Raw genomic sequence first — 25,477 nt, forward strand, 5'->3', positions numbered from 1 at the left:
CATACCTCTCTGCTATACCCAGTTAACTACTATTTATCCTTCAAATCTTAGCATACATTGACCCCTTATCTGGCTTTGAACCTCTACTTCCAACAAACCCCCTCAAAACTAGATCAGATCCCCCTGCTAAGGATCTCATAGCACCAGATGTCTTTGTGTGATCATTTATTTAGCATATGTCCCCCCAACTAGAATGAGATTCAGTCAAATGGGGACCATGTGGATTTTACTCGTCGTTTTCCTAGAACCCCTAGCACCGTATATGGCTTATAGGAGTGGTTTAGTATATATTTGTTAAAAGAATGGATGATTAGATGACTGACCTGCTCCTCTCTCCCATTTTTTTTGTTTTGTACTCTAAAATAGGTGGAAAATATCTATGTGTTGGAAGTAGAAAACAAAATACAAAAAATATACTATAAAACTTATTCATAGACCTTTTTTATTATTTAAATATTTTAATTAAAGTATTATTGACTTACAGAATATAGCAAAGTGATTCAGTTATACATATTTTTTTTCAGATTCTTTTCCATTATACACTATGACAAGATAATTGAATATAGTTCCCTGTTGTTTAACTATTTTATATTTAGTAGTGTGTATCTGTTAATCCCAAATTCCTAATTTATCCCTCCCCACCACTTTTCTGCTTTGGTAACCATTACCTTGTTTTCTATGTCTGTGACCCCATTTCTGTTTCATAAATAAGTTCTTTTGTATCCAGTTTTTTAGATTCCACATATAAGTGATATTGTATGATATTCATCTTTATCTGATTTACTTCACTTAGTATGATAACCACAGGTCCATCCATGTTGTGCAAATGGCATTATTTCATTCTTTGTTATGGCTTTGTACTATTCCATTGTGTGAGTGTGTGTGTGTGTACACCAAGTCTTCTTTTTCCATTCATCTGTCGGTGGACATTAAGAGTACCTCCATGTCCCTAGATCTTTCCTTCACTTCTTGTTACTGAGTCAAACCTGGGTAAACTCACCATGCACAGTAAAGCAAGTCTACTGACACTGGGTTGTGCTGAAGGAAAGTACAGCATTTATTGCAAGGTCAAGCAAGGACTACGGGCAACTAATTCTCAGAAGACCCAGACTTCCCTGTGGGTTAACCACAGGGTGAGGGAGAGAGTTGTGTGGTACTTGATCAGCTCATGGATTTCATTCTCATTGGTTGGTGCTGAGGTAATTTGGAGTCAACATCATCAGCCTTCTGGTTCCAACCTGTATGGAGTCTCTGTACTTGTGGTCAGAGTGCCGTTAACGTCTTCCACCTAGTGGGGGTGTCAGTATCTGCAAAACAACCCAAGGATATGGCTCGGAATATTATCTATAGCTCTTATGGCGGAACTACCTTAACTTTGTTTAATGGCTAAACTATTACTATTTTGTTTTGCCTGTTTTCCTTTCTTTCTGTGTTTTCTCACTTCTCATTAAATTTGCTCTTTGGAACTTAAAGAAGGCCTAGGAGGCTAAAGTTTTTCTACAGACAAAAAACAGGTGGGCTCTGTCCTGGGAAGGCCCCTTAGGGTCCTGCTCAGTTACAATTCCCCCCTTTTCTTTGATATTCCTGTCTTGAGTGGGAACAGGTACAGGAAAGGAAAGGGAATAAAGTTCTGGATTGAGAGGTTAATCATAAACTCAGCAGAGGAACTTGGTTTTAAGGGGGCGCAATTTCATTCAAAGATAATAATGTTAACATTTCAGTCTATTTTAATGTCCCTACAAATTCATATATTTTATTTGAGTTATGATGAAATTGTGAAGAAATGTATATATCTTATATGTCTTTTGTTTTTCACTTAATATTTTGTCAAAAATTTTCTCTGTATGATTAAAAACTATTTTAAAATTAAGTTTGGGACTTCCATGGAGGTCCAGTGGTTAAGACCGTGCTTCTAACTGCAGGGGGCATGGGTTTGATCCCTGGTCAGAAGCTAAGATCCCACATGCCACATGGCAGTGGCCCCCCCAAAAAATTAAGTTTAATGGTTGGATACTATTCTGTCTTGAGGCCCATCTTTCTAATCAGTGGCCTATAATTGGACAGTTATTAATAACTGAAATTATTTCCAGTTTTTTTACTGTGATGAAGTAGTGTGTGCTTTGGAGCTTACTTGTTCAAGCATGCCCATCTGGGCTCTTGAGCTTGCTTGTGCCCTTTCTCTCAATACATTTCTGGTAGTAGAATTCCTAGGTCAAAAAGCACACACATTTTCATTTTGAATCTTCTTTTTTTTTGAACCCCAAGGCACGTTAGTGGAAGCTCTGAGTCCTGACCATTGGACGGCCAGGGAATTCCCCATTTTGAAACTTCTCGCCAAGCGTTTGGACCACTTAGAGTCCTATTGACAGTATATGGGAACTGGTTTCCCAGCCCCCACCCTGGCATTGGCCTTTGTATGTAGTGTGTATATGTGCTTAGTCGTGTCCCAGTCTTTGAGGCTCCAAAGACTAGCCAGACAGGCTTCTCTGTCCATGGAATTTTCAAGGCAAGAACACTGGACTGGGTTGCCATTTCCTACTCCAGGGAAATCTTCCCAACCCAGGGATTGAACCCTCAACTCTTGTGTCTCCTGCATTGGTAGACGGGTTCTTTACCACTAGTGCCACCTGGGAAGCCCAGTACTAGCCTTTCAGATCAGATCAGATCAGATCAGTTGCTCAGTCGTATCCAACTCTTTGCGACCCCATAAATCGCAGCAGGCCAGGCCTCGCTGTCCATCACCAACTCCCGGAGTTCACTCAGACTTACATCCATCGAGTCAGTGATGCCATCCAGCCATCTCATCCTCTGTCGTCTCCTTCTCCTCTTGCCCCCAGTCCCTCCCAGCATCAGAGTCTTTTCCAATGAGTCAACTCTTGGCATGAGGTGGCCAAAGTACTGGAGTTTCAGCTTTAGCATCATTCCTTCCAAAGAAATCCCAGGGCTGATCTCCTTCAGAATGGACTGGTTGGATCTTCTTGCAGTCCAAGGCACTCTCAAGAGTCTTCTCCAACACCACAGTTCAAAAGCATCAATTCTTTGGCGCTCAGCCTTCTTCACAGTCCAACTCTCACATCCATACATGACCACAGGAAAAACCATAGCGTTAACTAGACGAAACTTTGTTGGCAAAGTAATGTCTCTGCTTTTGAATATGCTCTCTAGGTTGGTCATAACTTTCCTTTCAAGGAGTAAGCGTCTTTTAATTTCATGGCTGCAGTCACCATCTGTAGTGATTTTGGAGCCCAGAAAAATAAAGTCCGACACTGTTTCCACTGTTTCCCCATCTATTTCCCATGAAGTGATGGGACCAGATGCCATGATCTTCGTTTTCTGAATGTTGAGCTTTAAGCCAACTTTTTCACTCTCCACTTTCACTTTCTTCAAGAGGCTTTTTAGTTCCTCTTCACTTTCTGCCATAAGGGTGGTGTCATCTGCATATCTGAGGTTATTGATATTTCTCCTGGCAATCTTGATTCCAGCTTGTGTTTCTTCCAGTCCAGCGTTTCTCATGATGTACTCTGCATATAAGTTAAATAAACAGGGTGACAATATACAGCCTTAACGTGCTCCTTTTCCTATTTGGAACAAGTTTGTTGTTCCATGTCCAGTTCTAACTGTTGCTTCCTGAGCTGCATACAGATTTCTCAACAGGCAGATCAGGTGGTCTGGTATTCCCATCTCTTTCAGAATTTTTCACAGTTTATTGTGATCCACACAGTCAAAGGCTTTGGCATAGTCAATAAAGCAGAAATAGATGTTTTTCTGGGACTCTCTTGCTTTCTCCATGATCCAGCGGATGTTGGCAATTTGATCTCTGGTTCCTCTGCCTTTTCTAAAACCAGCTTGAACATCAGGAAGTTCACGGTTCACATATTGCTGAAGCCTGGCTTGGAGAATTTTGAGCATTACTTGACTAGCGTATGAGATGAGTGTAATTGTGCGGTAGTTTGAGCATTCTTTGGCATTGCCTTTTTTTGGGATTGGAATGAAAACGGACCTTTTCCAGTCCTGTGGCCACTGCTGAGTTTTCCAAATTGGCTGGCATATTGAGTGCAGCACTTTCACAGCATCACGTTTCAGGATTTGGAATAGCTTAACTGGAATTCTATCACCTCCACTCGCTTTGTTCGTAGTGATGCTTTCTAAGGCCCACTTGACTTCACATTCCAGGATGTCTGGCTCTAGGTCAGTGATCACACCATCGTGATTATCTGGGTCGTGAAGATCTTTTTTGTACAGTTAGCAGTCTTTAAATGGTTGGTTGGTTTTTTTTTTAATTGAGGTATAATTGACTTTAAATGGCTATTATCATTTATTATGACTAAGAGAGGTTAAAGATCTTTTCATATAACTTTATTGGCCAAGTGTATTTTATTATTGCAACTATCCCATTATATCCTTCACCCACTTTTTATTTTTAATGGTGGTGAAATATACATAATTTAAAATTTACCATCTTTGGGAATTCCCTGGCAGTTCAGTGGTTAGGACTTGGTACTTTCATTGCAGTTGCCTGGGTTCAATCCCTGGCCAGGGAACTAAGATCCCGAAAGCTGTGTGACGTGGTCAAAAGAAATTTACCATCTTAACCATCTTTAAGTGTAAGTTTAAGTAGTGTTAATTATATTCACAGTGTTGTGCAACTTATGTCCACAACTTTTTTATCTTGCATACCTGAAACTCTGTACCCTTTGAACAACTCACCATTTTTCATTTCCTTATACAAATGGAATCATATAGAATTTATCTTTTTGTGCCTGATTTATTTCACTTAATATATAATTTTTTCAAGGTATAATACACTCATGTTATAGCATCTATCAGAATTTCTTTCCTTCTTAAGGTTGAACAACATTCCATTGTATATATTTACATTCATCTGTAGATAGACACTTGAGTTGCTACTACCTCTTGGCTATTGTAATACTGCTAGGAACATGGGTGCATGTTCCTTTCTCACTTTTTAACTAGGCTACTTTTAATTTAAAATATGTATTTGTTTTTATTATCAGAAATGATAACTAACATTTATTATGGTAGGCCCAGCATTCTGCTCAGTTTTGTCTGGCATTAAAACCCAAAATTCTTTAGCTGCCAACTCTCTCATATGCATATTCTATTTTACCGGCTATTTACCTAATCACTACATTGCAGATATTTTCCCACTTTGTCACATGTATTTAGACTTTATGAGGTTTTCTACTTTATTGATGTTATGTATATGCAAAGTTTATATTTGATTCTTACTTTGGTAACATGCTTAGAAAGTCTTTTCTTGTTAGTTCCGTAGTGGTTCAGTGGTTAGGACTCCACTGCAGGTGGCACTGGGAACTAAGATCCCCCAAGCCCTTTGGCAAGGCCAAAAAGAAGTCTTTATTTTCTTCAAAATTATTATAAACATAATCATCTGTATTTTTTACATACGGTTTATGATTTATTGAATATTTTAATCTATCTGATTTTTCTTTTTAATGTAGGAGAAAGAAAGTATTTTTTTCCCTTCTCTCCAGTGGTAAGAAGTTTTCTAAATAATTTTTATAAGGCAGTTGATCTTTTCCCCCACCTATATGAAATGCTGTCTTTATCATATGCTTTTTTTTTTTCGGCTGGGCAAAGCAGTTTGTAGGATCTGAGTTTCTCAAAGCTTTGCCCCCTGCAATGGAAGGGTGGATTTTTAACCACTGGACTGCAGAGGAAGTCCCTAACATACTTTTATATATGTAGGTCCTCTATACCTGGTATAAAACTTATTTGGTTATTGCGTACTGTTCTTTTATTTACTTATTTTTGGCTGCACTGAGTCTTCGTTGCTGTGTGGGCTTTCTCTAGTTGCTGCCAGTGGGGGCATTTATTTTTGTTCATAAATGAGATTAATCTGCGAGATGATTACATCTACTTTGGTTTTGGCAACAAAGTTTTGCAACATTTGTAAAATGAACTAAAGCTTCTCTACTTTTTCTGGCTAACTTATGTTTGTATTTAATATAAACTTATGTAAGTATTTCCTTGTATTTTTCTAAGGAATGTTGTGGCTTTCCTCAAAGGATGTTAAACTTCACAGGGCTTCTGTGAGGATGTAGCATTAATGTTTTAACCTGCTTGAGCTATAAGAGCATGAAAGACAGTCATGCTTTTGCCCTAAGGCAGATTGCCTTGGACATATATTTTGATAACTGGGCCAAAAACAATGAAGTTCCCATGAAATAGTGAAACTAACCTTGTGAAGGGCTCTGTGTTATTTAAGAAAGCACCACTAGGCAACTCCCTGACGGTCCAGTGGTTAGAACTTGGCGCTTTCACTGTTGAGGGCTCAGGTTTGATCTAGGGAGGTAAGATCCAACAAGCCTCATGGTCAAAAAAGAAAAGATAAAAAGAAAACACTATTAGTAACTACTTACAGTAGCAAACACCTGGAAACAATCCAAGTGCCCATCAACAGATGATTGGTTTCAGATGTGGAATGTGTATACACACACACACACAATGGAATATCACTGTCATAAAAAAGAATGAAATATTACCTTTTATAGTAATGTGAACGGACCTAGAGAATATCATACTATGTGAAGTAAAAGACAAATACTATATGATATCACATATATGAAATCTAAAAAATAATACAAATGAATCTATATAAAAAAACAGAAGCAGAGTCAGCCAGAAAACAAACTTATGGTTACCAAAGGGGAAATGGAGGTGGGAAGGGATAAATTAGTAGTATGGGATTAACAGATATAAACTACTATACATAAAACAGATAAGCATTAAGGGCTTAGTATATAACACACAGAACTAAATTCAATATCTTGTAACAACCTATAGTGGAAAAAAAAATCTGAAAAAAAAAAATTACTGAATCACTTTGCTGTACACCCACAAGTGACACAGTATTGTAAATCAGCTATATCTTACAAATAAAAAGAAGGCACTGCTAGTCACAAATCTTCTGAAAATGGCATTTTGAATTTAAAAGTTGTTTGGTGATAATAGTAGTCTAGTTCACAGATACCATTTTCCCCTTACAAGTGTGGTTCCCAGCCAGATTTCAGGATCTCTAACTTTAGAAAGAAAATTATTAATCTTTTGGTTGCGCTGGGTTTCTGTTGCTGTGTGTGGGCTTTCTCTAGTTTCCGTGAGCGGGGGCTACTCGTTGTGGAGTCGTCTCTTGTTGCGGAGCACAGGTTGTAGGGTGTGTGCGCTTCAGTAATTGTGGCACACTGGCTTAGTTGCCCCTCGGCCTGTGGAATCATCCCAGACCCGGGATCAAACTTGTGTCTCCTGAATTGGCAGGAGGATCCTTAAACACTGGACTACCAGGGAAGCCCCAAGATAGCTAACTTTTATTTCACAGACACGCAAAATGTTTCTAGATTACATATGCAGGTATGTATATATGAGTATATATTTTATATATGCATTACATATAATAGTTCTTTCTTTGGGGGGAGTTTATAAAAATCAAACTGATAGGGTGTCAAAGGTCAGACTTTAGACTTCATGATCTCCCTCTTCCACCCCAGTATTTTTTCCTCTCTCTCCATCTCATTTACCTCTGTTCTCAGTGATTGCTTGTTAATTTTTAATAGAATTTTTACAAATAGCATTACTTCTTCCTGTTTTAACGATATAAAGCTTGGGAATTCCCTGGTGGTCCAGTGGTTAGGACTCCATGCTTTCACTGCTGTGGGCCTGTGTTCAATCTGTAGTGGAGGAACTAAGATCCTGCAAGCAGCCCAGTGTGGCCAGAAAAAAAAAAAAAAAGATACAAAAGCTGGCTGATTTATGTTGGTGGAGGAGACAAAATTAGAAGAGTCCTTCTGTAAGATAAAAATGTGAGAAATAGGTTGGTTCTAGTGTGATCTTGGGCAACTGAAGAATAGTTAAACATGGGAACTCCAGTTCTAACATACACTGAGGCAGAAAGAAGAGGACTAAGAAGTCTGATGATATTAATTATGTGAACATGTAATACATGAAGTACTAACCGCTGCCTAAAATGGGATTTGCCCTTTTCAGAGGGTCTGAGATAGTCTTGGAGAGGTCAGGAATTTCTTGTAGGATGGGTTGAATCTCTAGTAGTCTTGTGGATTTCAGACACCCATGAAAAAGCAAAAGAATGACCCTGTGCTTATAGTGTTGAGCACAAGAGAGTTTAAGGATAAGTCAAAACACAACTTAGTCTCGATTAGGAGAGGAGACACTCTTGATCACAAAAGTGATTTCCAATGGTGAGGATGATCACATTCCAGCTAATGGACCCCTACAACTTACCCAAATATCTGCTGTAGGAGGGGTTACTGCAAGAGCTTTCCACTAACTCAGTTCAAAATTAGTATTTGTGCAGCTATTCTTGTAAGGGTGATCATTTGCCCCACATTTGAAAAAGAGCTTATTTTGTACTTGTGCTCGAAGCTTTGAACGCTCAAGTTATTTGCAGCTCTAACTACATCGACTGAATTTTCAAACGTACTTTTACCAAATTTCATCTTTCAGACTTGCTATTTCTGTTGCGCCATACCGGCTTGCTGAACTACGCCAGAATCACAGCGAGGCCATTAGCTCCAAGCCCTTGAAAGAAAGAACGAATTTCTTACTTTTATATCTGTAGAGTCTTTGCCTTTAAATTTCATTCCAGTAACTATAAAAAGGACACGCTAAAATGAGATCAGCAAAAGGGGTGTGGAACATGCAGATGAGCGCAGTGACTGCCGTAATGCTTACACTAGGCATTTATTTCCTATGATTTGGCAATATTGAGATCTACAAAGTATTCCTTCTTTGTAATTATAGTTTGAAGGCTTAATTCCAGAAATGGGGGTAGAGGTTTGTAAAATGCACAAGAAAAGTGACCGTCTCTTTAGAGTGATTAGAATATGTGGGTGACATGGCAGAGGCCGATAACAACTCATACTTACCTGGCAGGGGAGATACCATGATCACGAAGGTGGTTTTCCCAGGGCGAGGCTTATCCATTGCACTCCGGATGTGCTGACCCCTGCGATTTCCCCAAATGTGGGAAACTCGACTGCATAATTTGTGGTAGTGGGGGACTGCGTTCGCGCTTTCCCCTGATATGACTTGTTTAAGAAAAGGCAGTAGATTGACATTTTCTTTTGTTTGTTGCTAGTGGTGACTGTTGTGAGTTGACGGTGTAAATCCCATTTTTAAACTATGGAAATGAGTTAGGCTCCCTTAAGGGGCTGCTGCTGCTGCTGCTAAGTCGCTTCAGTCGTGTCCGACTTTGTGCGACCCCATAGACGGCAGCCCACCAAGGTCCCCCGTCCCTGGGATTCTCCAGGTAAGAACACTGCAGTGGGTTGCCATTTCCTTCTCCAGTGCATAAAAGTGAAAGTGAAGTTGCTCAGTCGTGTCCGACTCCTAGCAACCCCATGGACTGCAGCCTACCAGGCTCCTCCATCCATGGGATTTTCCAGGCAAGAGTACTGGAGTGGGGTGCCATTGCTTTCTTCCCTTCCCTTAAGGGGCTATGATTATCTTTTTCTTCTGTTATGGTTACTTACAGGATTTTTGGTATTTCGGTTTTCCTTTCTCTGAGCCGGAGGATCCTTTTATGACCTTTTGTTTCTTCACGAGTAGGTATAGAGAGAACCTCTTGAAAGCAACCTGCCCTTGCTTTGTGGTCCGTTTCTCCACTTTCAGGTGGCTTCCCTGGTGGCTCAGACGGTAAAGTGTCTGCCCGTAATGCGGGAGACTCGGGTTCGATCCTTGGGTCGGGAATATCCCCTGGAGAAGCAAATGGCAACCCACTCCAGTACTCTTGCCTGGAAATTCCACGGGCAGAGGAGCCTTGAAAGCTACAGTCCACGGGGTCGCAAAGAGTCGGACACGACTGAGCCACTTCACCTCTCCATTTTCAAAGCCACCAGTTTAGTGTCAGTTGATAATGTAACTCCTCTCCATAAGAGCCTTTAGATTACATTAGGCGCACCTGGATAATTCGGACTGTTCCCGCCCCACCCAGTCTCAAAGCTAATCGCATCCCTACAATCTGTTCTGTCACAAAGGTGGGTCATATTCCCGGGCCCGGGGATTAGGCCCCGGGCGCCTCCGTGTTTGTCAGTCAGCCTATCACGAGGCCCGGGTACAGTCGGCGCTACGGAGTGATGTCAGTAAAGTGCGCGGAGTATGTAAATGAGCTCGGCGTCTGCTGGCCCTGTTCAGAATGTACTATGAAGCGTTTGTATTATTTTGCAAATATTGCGGTACTCGCAATGTGCTTGTCGGGCCTTATAGTTGGGAGAAGCCGTTATTTCGTAAGTGAGGGTGTAGAGTTTGCGGTGAAGAGTGACCGTAAGTGCGAAGTGTTTGGAACGTGAGGCTGAGGCGGCAGGCAGGGCGAGCACCTCATACTTACCTGGCAGGGGAGATACCATGATCACGAAGGTGGTTTTCCCAGGGCGAGGCTTATCCATTGCACTCCGGATGTGCTGACCCCTGCGATTTCCCCAAATGTGGGAAACTCGACTGCATAATTTGTGGTAGTGGGGGACTGCGTTCGCGCTTTCCCCTGTGTTATTTATGGTTAAAGGAAAGTTGCATAGTTTCTAATAGAGAAAAAATATAATGGTGTAGTTTGTTTACAACGTGGGGTTCTCGAAAAGTGCTGATGATGTGGCTCTCCGACTTTTTTCTTTTTTTTGGTTGTTTGTCTTTTTATCGTATTTATAAGTCGTATTTTTTTTTTTTTTTTTGATAGTATTGTGTATGAGAGTTGGTGGCTTTGGTTTTATTTGTTGAGGTTTGGTGAGTTTTAATTTTCAGTGTTTATGGGACGAGTGTAGTTTTCTGTTTGAGAAGTGAGGTTTTTAGCCGGATTTTTCTTGCAACGGGTTCGGAGATTAAGGGGAGTCTTAAAAGCAGTGTTGAGGTGTATGGGTGACTAGTGTAGATCTAGGTACTCAGGAGAAGGCGATTGCACCCCACTCCAATACTCTTGCCTGGAAAATCCCATGGACGGAGGAGCCTGGTAGGCTGCAGTCTATGGGGTCGCGAAAAGTCGGACACGACTGAGCGATTTCCTTTCACTTTTCACTTTCATGCATTGGAGAAGGAAATGGCAACCCATTCCAGTGTTCTTGCCTGGAGAATCCCAGGGACGGGGTAGCCTGGTGGGCTGTCGTCTATGGGGTCACACAGAGTTGGACACGACTGAGATGACTTGGCAGCAGCAGGTATATTTTATGTTTTATGGCTTGAACTTTGATTTTTGCCCTTATTTTCAGAATATCGTGCTTAGTCGCTCAGTCTGTTTGACTCTTCGTGACCCTGTCAGGCTCTTTTGTCCATGAGATTTTCCAGCTGAGAATACAGGAATGCGTTGCCATTTTTTTCCCCCAGAGGATCTTGCCCACCCAGGAATCGAACAAGGGTCTCCTGCATTGCAGGCGGATTCTTTACCAGCTGAGCTTTCAAAGTGGCTTGATGTATGTGGTATCAAGTGGCAGTGAAGTGAACGTTAATCTTGCTTCTTTTCTGATTTTTACCTCTGGTAGAAAAAGAAGATTAATGTTTATTTCTGACTGCTCTGTTGTTCTGTTAGGTCAGTTTGAAATCTGGATTTTTGAGGCTGTTGAAATATCCTCATAAGTAGCCATTTTTCTCTGCAGCACAGTCAAAATTTGGGACTTTTATACTGTTTTAGGGGGCTCTTCTGTTACTCCTTTCTACTTCAGAAAGTTAAATTGAGCAGATTCGTTTCTTCTTTATTACCTAAGGAATGCTGCATCTGGATTGAATGTGGGTATTTCTAAAGGTCCCCAACTAGTGTCTTTGAGAACCTGTTCTGTTGCTGAAAACTAGAATGTCTCTGCAGGCAACCGATTCCTGTATATGCTGCAGATTCACTGTATTTCATTTTCAGGATATGGTATATTCTGGTTCTGCCTAGTTTCTCGATGTAGCTATTTAGATTTCTAGTGACCTTCACACTTGTACTTACCTGTCTTGCAGAAGCAGTTCCTGCTGCTTCTCTCCTAGAACAGATCTTGTCCATCTGTATTTAGTCCCTTCCTGACCCTTAGCAGTGGGAGAGGGTAATTTACAGTGTCTCCAGGGTCCTGATACAAAAAAATATGATTTCTCATTTGGCTTCTAAGTTTAAGTGCTCACCTGGTAATTAACAATAGTTACCTGAGTTCTGGAACCTTTGTTTGAAAGGGAACGTGAGAGACACAAAGTACATATATTTTGCAGCATGTTTTTAAAATTTGTTTCAAAATAACATATATTTCAAATAGTTCTTTTAGGTTTCTTATTTTTTAATATATTTTTATTATTTAAAATTTTTATTTATTTGGTTTTTGTTGTGGTGGGTCTTCATTGCTAAACTGGGGCTTTCTCTAGTTGCAGCGAGAGGGAGGGACTACTCTTCACTGCGGTGCCAGGGCTTCCCATTGGCGGATTCTTAGCCTCTGTACCACCAGGAAGTCCAGTCCTTTTAGGTTTCTAAACTAAGTTCTTCTGCTTCTTCCATTCTCCAGGTCCTGGTCAAAGGGAGACACTTTCCACTCTAAAAGCAACTAAAATTTTATTCTTGTGACATTTATGAACCTCTTTGTTTCTAAACTAGTGTGCAGGATATTATTCTTCAATGCAGGGGTCCCCCCCCCTCCCTGTACCTACAGAAGGAGGTGATCAGTGAGCAAGCAAAGCTTCATTTGCCCGCTCCCTATTGCTCTCATTACCGCCTGAACCATCCCCACACAACCCCGCAATCCCCCAACCCCGGTCTGTGTAAAAATTTTCTTCCATGAAACCAGTCCCTGGTATCAGAAAGGTTCGGAACCTCTGCTTTAATGCATCCATTCTTTTTTTTTCAACTAGTACCGAGTGGCCAAAATGTGTTCTGATGTTATTATTACTTAATGCAATGCATTGTAACTGTGCAGTTGGACAAACTATTTCTTTTTTTTTTTTTTTTGGGGGGGGGAAATCACTTTTTTTTTTTTAATTTTATTTTATTTTTAAACTTTACATAACTGTATTAGTTTTGCCAAATATCAAAATGAATCTGCCACAGGTATACATGTGTTCCCCATCCTGAACCCTCCTCCCTCCTCCCTCCCCATTCCATCCCTCTGGGTCGTCCCAGTGCACCAGCCCCAAGCATCCAGTATCGTGCATCGAACCTGGACTGGCAGCTCATTTCATACATGATATTTTACATGTTTCAATGCCATTCTCCCAAATCTTCCCACCCTCTCCCTCTCCCACAGAGTCCATAAGACTGTTCTATACATCAGTGTCTCTTTTGCTGTCTCGTACACAGGGTTATTGTTACCATCTTTCTAAATTCCATATATATGCGTTAGTATACTGTATTGGTGTTTTTCTTTCTGGCTTACTTCACTCTATAATAGGCTCCAGTTTCATCCACCTCATTAGAACTGATTCAAATGTATTCTTTTTAATGGCTGAATAATACTCCATTGTGTATATGTACCATAGCTTTCTTATCCATTCATCTGCTGATGGACATCTAGGTTGCTTCCATGTCCTGGCTATTATAAACAGTGCTGCGATGAACATTGGGGTACTCGTGTCTCTTTCCCTTCTGGTTTCCTCAGTGTGTATGCCCAGCAGTGGGATTGCTGGATCATAAGGCAGGTCTATTTCTAGTTTTTTAAGGAATCTCCACACTGTTCTCCATAGTGGCTGTACTAGTTTGCATTCCCACCAACAGTGTAAGAGGGTTCCCTTTTCTCCACACCCTCTCCAGCATTTATTGCTTGTAGACTTTTGGATCGCAGCCATTCTGACTGGTGTGAAATGGTACCTCATATTTCTTTTTTTTTAATTAAACTTTTTATTTTGTATTATAGGATGGCCAGTTAACAATTTTTAAATTTTTATTTAATTTATTTTAGCTGTAATTTATTATAATTACAGTATAGTAGTGGTTTTTGCCATACATTGACATGAATCAGCCATGGGTGTACATGATGTGTCCCCCATCCTGAACCTCCCTCCCACCTCCCTCCTCATCCTATCCCTCAGGGTCATCCCAGTGCACCAGCCCCAAGCACCCTATCTCATGCATCGAACCTGGACTGGCGATCTGTTTCACATATGGTAATATACATGTTTCAATGCTATTTTTGACGTTGTCTATGTTTGATAATGGTAAATAAAGATTTAGATCTCTTGCACCACCATTTCTTCTCTATTTTTCCTAATATAGTTTAAAACCCATTTGGTTAAATCAGTATTCAGTTTATATTATTCTTAGGCAAACATTATTCGCAACAGAGCGTTGTCATTGAATATCATTGTTCCCTTTAATTTTATTGTTCTTCTGGTTAGTTTTTTTTCCCTTCTGCTTTTTTTTTTTTCCTTCTTCTTTTTCTTTTCTGTTTTTGGCCATGCATCAAGGCATGCAGGATCTTAGTTCTGCCACCTGGGATTGAACCCATGTGCCCTGCAGTGGAAGCACAGAATCCTAACCACTGGACTGCAGCGGTGGTGGTGGGTTAGTCACTAAGTCGTGTCCAACTTTTGTGACCCCGTGGACTGTAGGCTCCTCTGTCCTGCCAGGCTCCTCTGTCCATGGGATTTTCCAGGCAAGAATACTGGAGTTGGTTGCCATTATAGCCTCTTGTTTTCCACAAGACCAATCATATCAAGTAATCTTATTAGTTTAAATGTTGTTTTGTTTTGTTTTTCCTGGATATCTATCTACTTCTGTTTTTCCTCTACCTAAACCCATTGTTCTTTCAGACTGCTGCATAGGTGAAATAGTTTAAATGGGTATCAAATTCTACTGGTTGGAATTAAAATTTTCTTCAAAGTGATTTCAAAGGCATCACTTTTTTGACTTATAACCTCTGGAAGCTATTGAGAAGAATTTCTGATTCTTTATACTACTTATGTGATATGTGTGACTGATCTTTTCATTCTTAGAAAAAATGAATTATCTCTTTATTTTCATTTTTCTGCAATTTCCTAATTTTGTGCCTTAGTGTATCTTACAGCCATTCATTGTATGGGGCACTTAATGAAAGCCCTTTCGATCTTTAGAAAGCCTTTCTTTTTTTTTTTTTTTTTCCCCACTTAGAAAGCCTTTCTATGTTGGGAAGTTGTCTTGAATTTTTTCATCGGTGATTTCCTCCCCTTGGTTTATAATTTTTCAAAAACTTTCCATATTTGGATATTAGAACTCCTACAGTGGTCCTCTGATTAGGAAAAACCATAACTGTTTATATATATATATATTTTTTATATATATATAAATAAATATATATTCATCTTTTTTGCTGAACCTGTGTATTCAGTTTTTATTTCTACAATCATATCTTTAGGACCTCTTTTTTCTTTTGTTCTAAGTTGCTGCTTTGTATAGCTTCTTTTTTCTATATTTTCTTTCCTCTGGCTGTGCTGGGTCTTTGTTGCTTTGCAGGGCTTTCTCTAGTTGTGAGCTGGGGCTGCTCTTCCTTGTGGTGCTCTGGTTTCTCATTGCAGTAGCTTCTCTTGTTGTGGAGCACAGGCTCTAGGGCACTCAGGCTTCCATAGTTGTGGCCCATGGGCTTTAGTTGCTCCAAGGCATGTGGAATCTTGCTGGACCAGGGATTGAACCTGTGTCCCCTGCAATGGCAGATGGATTGTTATACACTGTGCCACTAATGAAGTCCTGTATAGCTTCTAATACATGTTTTTCAGATGCGAAGTCTTCTTTTATATCTCTGAAGATTTTAATGATTATTTTTTATTTTCTTTTTAAGTTTTCTTCTTTCTGCATAGTCTGTCTCCGTCATATCGTCTTCCTTTGGTTGGTTGGCTGAGCTGCTGTTACAATTGTCTCATGTTAACAAATAGGGAGCTGGTTGGAAGCTCTGAGTGCCAAGGTGAGGTTGTATGGTCTCTCTGCTTCCCTGCAGAGTGATCTCCCTACACCTTTGTAGGGGACACCCATGTCGACATCTATGGGACTTTCTTCTAGGGTGTTTACATTCCTCAGAGGAACTCTTCAGTATTCTGGAAGGTAAAGACTTAGTTACCAGTGTTCTGCAAACCAAATGAAGGATGAGAGGGAGGAGGTGTCTGCATTCAGCCTTTGGAATGCATATGTACATCTTCTTTTCAGTAACTGTTTGAACTTTTACCTGAGTTTCAAGACTTCTCCAGAGAGCCTCAGGTGTACCTTCCTCCAGTATCACCACTCTGAATAGTGCCAGCATGAGCTGGTTATCCAGCAGCATGGGGAGAGAGGTCTGCCCATCTCTTCTGAAACAGCTTTCCATCAGCTTGGTTTCTTTTTATCTCCATTTCACCTTAAATCTGGAGTGTTTTGAGTATTGAGTATTCTGCAGTCTCAACTGGGTATTCTGCAGTATCAGTTGAATATTCTGTAGTATCAATTTGGTTAGTTTTCAGCTTTGTCCAGAACTGGCTTAAGAGTTGGGGGTTCCTGGTCTAGTGCAGTTATTTCTCATTTTTAATTGTCAAAAACATGTCGCTGTTGTGCCTTCTGTCCTCTCCATTCTTGAAAACTGTTGCCTTTTAAAAATTGCTTTTTGCAGTTTCCATGGGATTTTGGGAGAGAGTGAAATTTTATTCAATATACCATCTTTTCCTAGAACCCAGAATTATTTACAGTAGTGAAAAACTGAACCAGCTTAAATGTCCAGCAACAGAGGAATGACTGTATGAGTTACAGTCCAGTCATCAGATGGACTGTTATGAAGAAATTTTATGCTTTCTGTAAGCTTTTAATGACTGAAGTTAATGGGTAAAGCAATACACACAGTAGTTACATGTTGTATTATTTTGCTGTTGTTTTTTTTTTGGCTGAGCGGCTTGTTTAGTTCCCCAACCAGAGACGGAACCCAGGCCCTCTGAAGTGGAAGCACACAGTCTGAACCACCAGGGAATTCCCGTATTTCAACTCTTTTAAAAGAAACAAGAAAACCCCTGATCTGGAGGTATGCAGTCTAGTGGGTGAAGTAGCTCTGAATGCCAGGCAAGAAAAAGTGAGGCAGTAATATAGGCACAGGGCTTCCCTGGTGGTTCAGTGGTAAAGAACCCACCTTCAATGCAGGAGACGTGAGTTCGATCCTGGGTTGGAGAAGGAACTGGCAGCCCAGTCCAGTATTCTTGCCTGGGAAATCCCATGGACAAAGGAGCCTGGCAGACTACAGTTCATGGGGTTGCAAAAAAGCTGGACACGACTGAGTGACTGAACAACAATTTAGGCACGGACTAGACTGTGCTCAAGGTCACACAGAGGTATTATTGTGTCCTAAAATTGACTGACAGAAACCAGGCCAATCTCTCTTGCACCTCCCAAGTGATTTTACCAGGGTTATATTGCTGTTTAGTAGTTTTGGTGGCTGCTTTTCACCCTATTTATAATTAGTCCCGTTAGCTCCGTGGATGTAGAAGGCAATGGCAACCCACTCCAGTACTCTTGCCTGGAAAATCCCACGGACGGAGGAGCCTGGTAGGCTTCAGTCCATGGGGTCATGAAGAGTTGGACACGACTGAGCGACTTCACATTCACTTTTCGCTTTCATGCATTGGAGAAGGAAATGGCAACCCACTCCAGTGTTCTTGCCTGGAGAATCCCAGGGACGGCGGAGCCTGGTGGGCTGCCGTCTATGGGGTTGCACAGAGTCGGACACGACTGAAGCGACTTAGCAGCAGCAGCAGCAGCAGCTCTGTGGATAAGCGGGGATAAAGAAGTAGGCTCCAGTGATTTGAGGCAGTTATTGGCCCATAGCCTAATGTAAAAAACTTCACACAGGCAGAAAATAGACGCAAGTCTCAAAAGACATTTCCTCTGAGTTGTGGAGTTGTTTGTACTACTGGGTATAGATGTTTTCCTTTGTTCATGGGATCTCCCAGGCAAGAATTCTGGAGTGGGTAGCCATTTCCTTCTCCAGGGGATCTTTCCAACCCAGGGATCAAGCCCCGATCTCCTGCATTGCAGATATGGATTCTTTACCATCTGAGCCACCAGGGGAGCCCCTTAACTTTGCTAGATTATGAAAACAATCTGTGTGCTTTTATAATTCCCCCTTTAAAAAAAAAGAGAAAACATATCAGAACCTAAGTTGATCCGTGGGGTCGAAAAGAACGACTAAGCAACTGAACTGAACTGAAGGCTGATCGATTCAAAACTGTCATTTCAGACCTGAAACCAAAAAGCTCGTAGAAAATAACATAGGCAGAACACCCTTTGACATAAATCATAGTGATATTTTTAAGATCTGACTCTTAAGGCAAAAGAAACAAAAGCAAGCAAGAATAAACAAATGGGACCTAACTAAGCTTACAGACTTTTACACAGCAAAGGAAACCATTAACTGTTAAAACAGACAACCTAATGAGGAGAAAGTATTTACAAATAATGTGACTGATACGAGGTTAATATCCAAAATATATATAAGCAGCTCATATAACTCATATCGAAAAACAAACCCAATTTAAAAATGGGCAGAAGACCTGAATAGATATTTTTCTGAAGAAGATAACAGGCAAATGAATATTAGCTCAATGTTGCTAATCATCAGAGAAATGCAGATCAAAATCACAATGATTTTCACAGTTGTCAGAATGGTTATCATCAAAAAGACTATAAATAACAAATGTTGGGGAGAATGTGGAGAAAAGGGAACGCTTGGACACCTTTGATGAGAATGTAAATTGGTGCATCCACTGTGGAAAACAGTATAGAGGGTCCTCAAAACATTAAAAATAGAACTACTATATGATCCAGCAATTCCATTCCTCAGTATATATCCAAAGAAAATGAAAACACTAATTCAAAAAGATAGCATGCACCCCAATGTTCATAACAGCATTATTTACAGTAGCTAATATATAGAAGCAACTTAAGTGTCTATCAGCAGATGATGGATAAAGATTTATATATTTGTATCTATATAGATATAGATATATATGCACACAATGGAATATTAACGAATCATAAAAAAGACTGAAATTCTGCAATTTGCAACAACATGGATAGACCTAGAGTATACAATGCTAGTGAAGTAAGTCAAACGGAAAAAGACAAATACTCTGTGTTATCACTTATATATGGAATCTAGAAGATACAACAAACTAGTATATATAACAAAAAGGAAGCAGACTCACAGATACAGAGAAAAAACTGGTGGTTACCAGTGGGAGAGGGAAGGAGGGAGGGGCAAGATAGGTATAGATATGAGTACAAATTCATATATATAAAATAAATAAACAAGGATAAATTGTATGGCACAGGGGCAATATAGCCACTATTTTGTAATAATCTTTGTTGTTGTTGGGCTTCCCTGATAGCTCAGCTGGTAAAGAATCCGCCTGCAATGCAGGAGACCCCAGTTCCATTCCTGGGTCGGGAAGATCCCCTGGAGAGGGCAGAGGAGCCTGGCGGTCCACAGGGTCACAAAGACTTGGACACAAACTGAAGCGACTGAACATGCACGTACGCATCCTACTTTAAAAATCAAATGTGCTACTGTTTTAAAGGAGTTGTGCTACTTTACTTGGAGAAGTAAATCCAAGAACAATTATTTTGGGAAGTGAGAAATAAATGTGGATGGAGTAGAAAGTATAGGCAAGGTATGGTGATTACCAAGTTTATGTAGTAAAAAAGCCCAAGTCACACAGCTGTCTCTGTGAAGAGATCACAGAATTGCTTTCCCAGTTTGCAGCCCATCGCCTGACTCTTCCAAATGATAGTTTGTGGTAGCAGAGACTTTCTTTTGGTCATGGTCAATTGAAAGTCTAGTCCAGAAGATACTCTGCCATTCCCACTCCCAGCAGTGTTTAGTTACCAGTCACTCTCATTTGTCTGGAGTCTGCTCTTGGCTGTTTATACTGGAGAGATGGCAGGCCATTCAGTTAACCAGCAGCCCAGGCCGTGGGTGTGGCTGCCCTGTCTCTGCTGGGGCTGAGACGTAAAGGTATGAAATGATGATGTGGAAGCAAGCTGTAGAACAGGCCTAGTTGAATAGTTGTTGTTTGCTGTTTTGTTGCTAAGTCATGTCTAACTGTTTTTGCGACCCCAGGGACTGTAGCCCTCCAGGCTCCCCTGTCCATGAGATTTTCCAGGCAAGAATACTGGCGTGGGTTACCTTTTCCTTCTCCAGGGGTCTTTCCCAACCCAGGGATCGAACCCATGTCTCCTGCATTGGCAGGTGGATTCTTTACCACTGAGGCACCAGGGAGACATCTGGGAGGTGCGATCAGTTTTTGAAGAAAGAGCATGCAAGCTGAGAAATACAACAGGCAAGGACTGGGCTTTGCAGAATTGCTCCAATTAGGAAACAAGAGAGGAGAACAAACCTTCCTGAAAAAAGCTGGAGAAAGAGCAGAGGTGAGCACTTTCATAATCAGTAGGCAGTAGTGACCTTTGAAAAAAATGCAGTCATTTTCTGTTTTTGATGGAGTAGGGGGAAATGGCAAGAAACCAAGTACAATGTGTGTTGGCCACATTAATTTCTCATGGATGGAGTGAAGGCCAAGGTGATCAGTTTGAAGACTGCTTCAAATTAAACAATCAGTATATTTTGGAGACTCCCCTTGGTCCCAGGGCTTGAGAATACCTTCCTTTTTCTCACTGACCACATCACATTGAGAGGATCCTAATCTTTTGTTCTCCTAGGTTCTCTGATGCCAAAGAGACTGTAACTGTTTTGGAGGATTTTCCAGTTTTGCTCTGGGGAGATGAATATTCCCAGTTTTTCTAACCTGATGTTCTCCACAGGTTAGTAGACCCTAACTGTAATGAGGCTTTGACCCTTGAAAATGTGAGGGTCAGGAGCACCAACCCTCCATGCAGTCATAAATCTGTGTATAATTTATAGTTGGCCCTCTGTATCTGCAGTTCTTCTGTATCCACACCCTCAGGTCCTGTAGTACTGTGGTACTTATTTACGGAAAAAAATCTGCACATAAGTGAACCCCATGTTGATCAAGGGTCGGTTGTATATCAGTCTATAAACCACTGAGTATAGAGGTTAAGAGCATGAAGTCACTAGTTCTGCTACTGTTTAAATGAGTGGTTTTCGGTAAATTAGTTAACTGTCTTCTGCCTCATTTTCTTCATCTCTAAAGTGGACAATACTTGTGCCAACTGCCTATGGAAAGAAAAATGCAGTGTAAGCATTGTGAGTTAAATTTGTATTAGGGTCTTACTGAGGACTACAGCCAAGGAAACAGCTTCTCAGTAGCTCTGAGAAACTGCTCTGAAGAGGCAGAAGAGAGGCAAGTTTATGTATGATGTTTTTTGGTGGGGAATGCAGTCAAGTACGTGTCTTGGTAAAGGATTACTGTTAGTTTACAAAGAACAGATATCACAACTTAATGACTTCAGGGCTTTTCTCTGTATGGGAAGATAGCAGGAAGCTGGGTAACTATCTCAGGGCCTGTTTGCCCAAAGCACAGAGCATCCTCTTATTGTCTTAATTTCCTAGGTCGGGAGCACAGAGTGCTTCATCCTTTTATCGCCTTACTCTCCTCTGAGACACAGAGTGCACTGTTGGTCAGTGACTGCAGCAGGTTAATTCATCCTTGTCGAACTCACCGATGAGCAAAACACTCTTTGCTCTTTTTTGTTTGTACAACCTAAACAGTAATTGTTGAGCATTAAATGAGATAATATCTGTAAAGCCACAGAATGGTGTCTTAACATGTCGGAGCTCCCCTAAAAATGTGATGTTAAACCAATGAATTCTTAACTCTTAAGATCCAGGGAAGAAAAATTAGACAATAGTACTGCAGGGGGACTGTGGAATTGAAAAAAGTTTAATTTTCTTGATAAAGGACACTTGTATATGTTTGAAAGGAGAGGTGCTAAAGCCAGGTCAGCGGAAAGGGCTAAGATCATAGAGGATGGAATTGGGAGCGCATGTGGAATGAGGGGCTTCCAAGGTGGCGCTAGTGGTAAAGAACCCGCCTGCCAATGCAGGAGATATAAGAGATGCAGGTTTGATCCCTGGGTGGGGAAGATCCCCCTCGATCCCCTGGAGGAGGGCACGGCGACACCGAGATCTCATAGCCAGACATCGGTTCAGTAGATGATGTTGATGCTTTCACTTTGAGAAACACTGGTGGGAAAAGCATTCATTTGTACTTCTGAAATAAAGGAGAAGCTAAATTGTTTTCCTATAAAAAGAATGGGTGTGATTGGACTAGGATTGTGGTTCTCAATTCTGTAAAACCTTCAGTTCAGTTAAGTTCAGTTGCTCAGTCGTGTCCAACTCTTTGCGACCCCATGAATCGCAGCACGCCAGGCCTCCCTGTCCATCACCAACTCCCGGAGTTCACTCAGACTCATGTCCATCGAGTCAGTGATGCCATCCAGCCATCTCATCCTCTGTCGTCCCCTTCTCCTCCTGCCCCAATCCCTCCCAGCATCAGAGTCTTTTCCAATGAGTCAACTCTTCGCATGAGGTGGCCAAAGTACTGGAGTTTCAGCTTTAGCATCATTCCTTCCAAAGAACACCCAGGGCTGATCTCCTTTAGAATGGCCTGGTTGGATCTCCTTGCAGTCCAAGAGACTCTCAAGAGTCTTCTCCAACACCACAGTTCAAAAGCATCAATTCTTTGATGCTCAGCTTTCTTTATAGTCCAACTCTCACATCCATACATGACCACTGGAAAAACCATAGCCTTGACTAGATGGACCTTTGTTGGCAAAGTAATGTCTCTGCTTTTCAATATGCTATCTAGGTTGGTCATAACTTTCTTTCCAAGGAGTAAGCGTCTTTTAATTTCATGGCTGCAGTCACCATCTGCAGTGATTTTGGAGCCCCCCAAAATAAAGTCTGACACTGTTCCCCCTGTTTCCCCATCTATTTCCCATGAAGTGATGGGAACAGATGCCATGATCTTTGTTTTCTGAATGTTGAGCTTTAAGCCAACTTTTTCACTCTCCACTTTCACTTTCCTCAAGAGGCTTTTTAGTTCCTCTTCACTTTCTGCCATAACGGTAGTGTCATCTGTAAAACCTTAGGGTCCCTTTTTATAACAAATAGTAATATTTCCTTTACTGTTCATAGTATATTCATGGAAAATATGAATATTCAAGATGTTCCTCGAAAATGTAAGTTATGTAAGTTCTCCCACAATTGATGTAAATGTTCTGACTGTAATATAAAGGAGAAATAAAATCTTATAATAAAGTGTTTTAATATGCAAATGCTTGGCCTGGCTCCCCAAGGAAACTGAAATGTCCCCACAAACTTTAAAAATCACCCCTTGAGAGCAGTGGCATAGTCACTGAGAAGCACTGGTTTAGGTGGAGGTTTAAAACATCAGGGTAGAGGGGACTGAAAAGATGTGTATAAGAAGAATGCCAAATAGCAGTGATGTGACTGCAGTTGGCATGAAATTGGGGTAGGAGGATCACAACTTCCTCCAGCAGTGCTGGGGAGAACAAGAGTAGGATCTAGGACCACATGCAGCAAGTGTGCTCTGCTGAAGCGGGAGGAAGATGAGGTGGCTGAAGGGCTAGTGGGTCACGTGGTATCTAGTCTGAAGAATCTAAGTGAACTGAAAGGTCAGACTCCCCTCTGTCAATAAGTAGTCAGGAGGCAAGAGAAACTTACCTTGGTTCAAAGCATAAAATGCTGGGAGAATAGAACAGCAACAGAACAGGTTTTATATATCTATATATAACGTAGCCAAACACAGAGATGAGGAGAAAGGAAAAATCCAGAGGGCAAAGGTAGAAATGGACTCCGTCTATTCCCTGAGGATACCGCCCATTCTCAGAGGATGATGGGGGATGTTAACAGAGCAGGGGCAGGAGATAAAGCCTGGGTGAGGCCTGCGCTCAGTGAGGGATCTGACTAGCTGTTTCCTCTTCATTCTGCATAAACTGATTCTGAGGAGAAGCTTAATCTCGAATCGTGCAGCATGAACACCAGAGTCCAAGCTCAAGCCCGTAGCCAAGATATTCTCGAGTCGGATGCCCGGCTCCTGTCCCTGGGCTGGTCTGAAGCGTTGGGAGCCGGGCAAGGATGAAGTAGACTGACGACTAAGAAACTCCTCCGCGTGGGAGTGCCCCATGGGACTCCACACTGGGAGATCCGGAGACCTTCAGTTAGCCCGCCTTAGGACGAGGTGGGTTTCTGTCGGGAAAGGATCCCGGCGCGGCGAGTTGTTGGAGGAAGCGGCCGGCAGGGGGCGCGGGCCGCGAGGCGGTGGTGGTGTAGGTACACGGATGGCTCAGGGCGTTTGGAATGGCGTTCCCCGGAAATACGGGCTTATCTATTAATATAAAATATATGTTAACTAAAATATAACTCGAAAATATGTTTATTTGGATCGCTAAGATAAAGGCCATTTGGAGTCGTTTCAGGAGTGACCCAGACCTTATTATAGTGGTGTGTGCAGCAGCGGGTAGTGCCAAGGTCAGCCTCGGGGAAGATAACCAGGGTCAGGTGGTTTTCCCGGGGCGAGGCTCATCCATTGTACACCAGATGTGCTGACCCCAGCCAGTTCCCCAGATGTGGATAACTCGGTTGCATAATTTGTGGTAGTGAGGGACTGTGTTGGTGCTTTCCCCTGTCCTCTTGGTATTTTAAAGACAAATCGTTCAAGATGTTTTCTAAAAAAGGATCTAGTGGCTCGTCTCTAATGCTGAAGGGGTTATCACATAAGGTAGGTGGGTAGTGGTGAGTATGATACACGGACGTAGTGAAATAGAGATCTTAAATACTAAACCACTATGAAACGTTCTTCTGCCAAGTACAGGTTTTTGGGGTTTTGTCAGGATTATTTATTTAACTTCAGCTGTCTGAGCTTTAGGATCTGGGTTTACCTGAATGGTTTTGAACATTTTTAGTTTTGGAGTGTTACAATATTTCAATTTTTTTTAGGCTGGTTATATTTTGCAGTGATATACTATTTTGGGTGTATGGGGATAAGAAAAACATGTTATTAAAACTATTTTCAGTTATTTTAGCCTTTTATATGTGGTTACTAAAACTTGTAAAATTACATGTTGTTCACATTATATTCTGTTGGACATCATTTCTCCCTTATTTTGAAAAAGTCTCCAGGAGGTCTTGCTGTGTTACTTCTATAACATGCTTCCCCTTCCTGGAATGCCCTGCCTTCCCTCATCAGTCTTGGACATTCTGCTCTCTCTTGTTGCAGCTGCCTGGGATCCACCCAAACTGCCACAGAACCTAAGATGGACTTAAACATTACTCTCGGTACTGTAGGTACAGTGCTGCATAAGGCACTTCTTTTAAAATCAGAAGAAGAAAAAATGAATTTTTAGGTGGAAAAATGTATATAGCAATGTCATCTTTTTATATTAATACGTTTTTCATGGCAGAAGGGTCCACAAAGTCAAGGATTCTTTTTAAAAGTTGCCCAGTCATGTCTAACTCTTTGCCATCCCATGGACTGCAGCACCAGGCTTCCCTGTCCTTCACCAGCTCCCGGAACTTGCTCAAACTCATGTCTATTGAGTTGGCAGTGCCATCCAACCATCTCATCC

At 41.3% G+C, this 25,477-nt stretch overlaps 1 protein-coding gene, 1 long non-coding RNA gene and 3 other non-coding genes across 8 annotated transcripts in view; 4 read left to right on the forward strand and 1 right to left on the reverse strand.

The window, feature by feature from the left end:
• The window catches only part of TEX14 (testis expressed 14, intercellular bridge forming factor), a 144,559-nt gene that overhangs the window by 3,499 nt on the left and 115,583 nt on the right, over positions 1-25,477 (forward strand). For 3 of the 4 annotated variants that reach the window (XM_025281203.2, XM_044939625.1, XM_025281200.2), the window contains exons 2-3: positions 20,160-20,338; positions 20,627-20,728. The exons of the other annotated variant lie outside the window; for it this stretch is intronic. The gene's annotated coding sequence lies outside the window, so the exon portion shown is untranslated. The remainder of the gene's footprint in view (positions 1-20,159; positions 20,339-20,626; positions 20,729-25,477) is intronic. 4 annotated transcript variants of the gene reach the window in all.
• On the reverse strand, positions 1,034-10,062 carry LOC112583805. The gene is made up of 3 exons (XR_003108048.2): positions 9,525-10,062; positions 6,221-6,348; positions 1,034-1,307 (listed from the first exon to the last, which is right to left on the reverse strand). It is a non-coding gene; the product is annotated as an uncharacterized LOC112583805 (long non-coding RNA).
• LOC112584165 lies at positions 8,911-9,074 on the forward strand. Its single transcript, XR_003108507.1, has one exon. It is a non-coding gene; the product is annotated as a U1 spliceosomal RNA (small nuclear RNA).
• LOC112584166 lies at positions 10,371-10,534 on the forward strand. The gene has a single exon (XR_003108508.1). It is a non-coding gene; the product is annotated as a U1 spliceosomal RNA (small nuclear RNA).
• Positions 24,379-24,537, forward strand: LOC112584171. Its single transcript, XR_003108512.1, has one exon. It is a non-coding gene; the product is annotated as a U1 spliceosomal RNA (small nuclear RNA).

This window comes from Bubalus bubalis, chromosome 3 (genome assembly GCF_019923935.1).
Source record: "Bubalus bubalis isolate 160015118507 breed Murrah chromosome 3, NDDB_SH_1, whole genome shotgun sequence".
Lineage (NCBI taxonomy): Eukaryota > Metazoa > Chordata > Mammalia > Artiodactyla > Bovidae > Bubalus > Bubalus bubalis.